At 37.0% G+C, this 3780-nt stretch overlaps 1 pseudogene; it reads left to right on the top strand.

Moving 5' to 3' along the window:
- Positions 1 to 1622: 1622 nt before the first annotated feature.
- LOC143414778 (major histocompatibility complex class I-related protein 1-like) lies at positions 1623 to 2884 on the top strand (annotated as a pseudogene).
- Positions 2885 to 3780: the final 896 nt, after the last annotated feature.

The raw sequence follows: 3780 nt of genomic DNA, 5'->3' as shown, positions 1-3780 counted from the left end.
ACAAGCCCAGGTACAGTTTACCGACGGATGGGTGCAGGACCTTGAAATGCACCGTGTAGAACGAAAGACCATCGTACATATCATAAGTTTACCAGTCTCACAAATTGTCGTCATAAATACACATTCCTTAACCGTTTATTAATAGGACCTTTGAGCTCAATGGTAATTAATTAGTAGTGGAAATAATTTCTGGTACCCATCACAGAAATGTAGCAGTGACAACAATATTGTATGCTGTAATCGTACTGGGCAATTAGTGATACAAAAAACCTGTTTTATCCTGTGAATAAAAGTATATGTTTTTGTCAATGTACCATAATAACAGAAGCGAAACGCAATATTGTGTCAGGACAATTCACTATTTATGCACAATAAATAAAGGAGCATCACGCGACAATTTCTGTTCAGCGCCAGACTTGCTTGTAACCTATATCACTAATTATGTTATGAAAATGACGTATTAACTACTAAAAAACACTGACCTTCGTGTAAATGCTTGGAGCAGACTAACCTGTGAGCTGGAGGGTTCTGGGACGTTATATTTGATCTTTGAATGGCTGCAATCCAGGCCATCCGTCGCGTCTTTGTTACTTCGGAAACATGGCTGAACAATTTCTCTTCAGCGACGTAATCCGATAACAACCGATCTCTTTACCCGTCGGCTTCCCGTGGCTGTCATGCGACCAGCTATTGCAGTTAATAATACAACGGCTTCTTGACATTTTTGTGTTTCTTTTTATCGCTGTGTGACTGATTTCAATTGAAAGCCTGCGTGCGCTAGTACCGCTTGCCACGAGTTCCCAGAATCCTTTGCGGTTCTACCCGTGAATGACGTCACATTTTCAATCTCTATATAATATGCATGTTAAATTTTATATTTGGGGTAAAATATCAAGTCTTTTCAAGTAAACCGGTTCAAGTCCAATTCAAGTCCCAAGTCATTGGTGTAAAAGTCCAAGTCAAGTCACAAGTCTTAGAACATTTTTTCAAGTCAAGTCTAAAGTCATAAAATTAATGACTCGAGTCTGACTCGAGTCCAAGTCATGTGACTCGAGTCCACACCTCTGCAGACTCCTATAGCCATGAACTAGCTAACATTACAGCCAACGGCTAAAACATTAGCACTAAAGACCTACACAGAATATATCCCCATAGACATACAAATAACATAATTTAAGTTTGATGAGTTTAACTGCAAAGCAGATAATGCTATTAGAAATTGAAATAAAGTAGAAAAACTTACTTTTTGGCATACAAATTACTTTTTTTCATGTTAAATTGTCTGTGTTTGACAAAATATGCTGATTTTTCACATGTGATAGCAGAACTGAATTGGGCATGCACAGGATGAGTCACATCATTTGAAACTTAGCCCTGATTGGAGAAATTGGAAGTGTTACAACTGACCCACGTTACAACTATCCCCGGTCTCCCCTACCACTCTGCAAGTAGAAACAGAGCCAAACTCATTCTCACTTGCTGACATGACAACTAGTGAAAAAAACAAAACAAATCCTGTTTCTCTTACAGCAAAACACTCCTGGAAGTTTTATGTCATGATATCTTCTGAATTCCCGAATACCCCTGATTATTTAGCAGTGGTAACTATTGATGATGTTATGATGGGTTCCTACAACATAAACATGAAAACATTAGAACCCCAACAAGACTGGGTAAGAGAGTTCATAAAAGATGATCCTCGGCAATGGGAAACATACACTAAGAACTGTGTGAATTATCAGCAAATCTTGATTGATGAAACTAGAATTTTCAAACAGCACTCAAATGAAATTGAGGGTACGTTACTTTTATTATTTACTTGACAATATCTGGTACATTTATTGAAGAGGTTGAGAAAAACTTTGAAATATATAATAGCACTTATAATAGGAGGGAACCTGAATCTCATTCTGGTTTAGTTCAACCTTGTTTCTCCTTCAGGTGCCCACCTTATCCAGCAGATTTTAGGCTGTGAATGGGACGATGAGACTGAAAAGATTAATGGTTTTAATCTATTTGGATATAATGGAGAAGACTTCATTGCATTTGATCTTGAGACTGGGACATGGATCACTTCAAATGTGGAGGCTGAAATCACAAAAAAAAAGTGGAATGGAAACATGGCCAAAAATATTTTACTGAAGTACTTTTTAAATAATATGTGCCCTGTTTGAACTATGCAAAACATTTTCTGCATAGAAAAGGTAAACTAACATTCTTTTTTCATTTTCCACAGGAAAATATATCTGAAAATATATATTTTAATTATAATTAAATAATTTCATTATTTAAAATACATCTTTGTCCAGTTCCTCCTTCAGTGTCTCTCCTTCAGAAGACTCCCTCCTCTCCAGTCAGCTGCCACGCTACAGGTTTCTATCCTGACAGAGCCGTGATGTTCTGGAGGAAAGATGGAGAGGAGCTTCATGAGTATGTGGACCACAAAGAGATCCTATCCAATCATGATGGGACTTTCCAGATGAGAGTTGACCTGAACATTTCATCAGTCACACCTGAAGACTGGTGTAGATATGACTGTGTGTTTCAGCTCTCTGATAGTGACACCATCACCAGACTGAATAAATCAATGATCAGAACCAACTGGAGGAAAACTGAATTAAGAAATGATGAAGGTGAGAAATCTGTTAGTCAGTTAAAACATACAGGTGACTGCCTTCAAGGTGGATGTCCAATCACCAGCTGCTTAAAATGAATTCAGAGCAAAGTGTAAAAACCCTTAAAAAAAGGAAAACTATTTACTTCTAATATAATGTGTTTTTGTTTACTGGACCAGTTATTTTTATAGGCAGAATCCAGTTCAAGATCAGTGGACTAACAGTATGTTCTGGATCTTACAGCTCCTGACACCAGGTCAGAACTCTGAATCCAGAGAACACAGACAATCACAGCACTCTCCGGGGTTCATCAGATGTAATATATTAATGTGTCTGCATTATTCATTTTTATTATTCATTTCTTGCCCTCCTACACAACATCTCTTTGTCTTTGTTTACCTCCCCTCACCCTAACCTGGTCACAGCAGAAAGTTCTATTGGAGGTGTTTTTCTGTTTAAAGGCAGTTTTTCCTTCCCACTGTTGCCAAAGACAACATAGGGGGTCATCTGATTGTTGGGGTTTTTCTGTATTATTGTAGGGTCTTTACCAGGCAATATAAAGCACCTTGGGGAAAATGTTGGTGCCACACAAATAAAAATGAACTGAATTGAATGCAAGTGTTGTTTAACACTAGGGGGACACGGGGACTGTGTAAACAGTTAGGAAAATGATTAGATTTTTTTTATTTTGATTTAGATTTTTAAGTCACACATCAATGTTTAATTGTTGATTTGGTAATTAATGTTAACATAATAAAAGCAGCTACTGAGTGTGTTAACAACAGCTGGATACTGACAGAGAGCCAACTGTAACTGCAGGTAAAAGAAAAAAATCTGTCCATAAAAACGATAATGTATTCTAAGTATGTATCCAGTTATGTATTTGATTATGTATTACAATAGGCAGACCATATTAAAAATAGTTTCCTTTAAAAGGTAGGATGGATTTTAACCCTTTAAAATCTACATTAAATGCCCACAGTATCTCAGTAAGGTGTTGGTTTATTATGTGCTGCAAGAAAAGCTTCAGTGCACCTTGGCATTGATTTTCCAGCTCTACTAAATATCTTTCTCGCAAAAGATTTGTAAATACACCTTAAAAACTCAGTAATTACAGAAGCTCTTGTTGTTTCAGCACTGTTTAACATTAAGTACCTTCAGGAAT

Source organism: Maylandia zebra, linkage group LG22 (assembly GCF_041146795.1).
Source record: "Maylandia zebra isolate NMK-2024a linkage group LG22, Mzebra_GT3a, whole genome shotgun sequence".
Taxonomy (NCBI): domain Eukaryota; kingdom Metazoa; phylum Chordata; class Actinopteri; order Cichliformes; family Cichlidae; genus Maylandia; species Maylandia zebra.
Note: the sequence above shows the minus strand (reverse complement) of the source record. Positions and strands in the feature narration are given on the sequence as shown.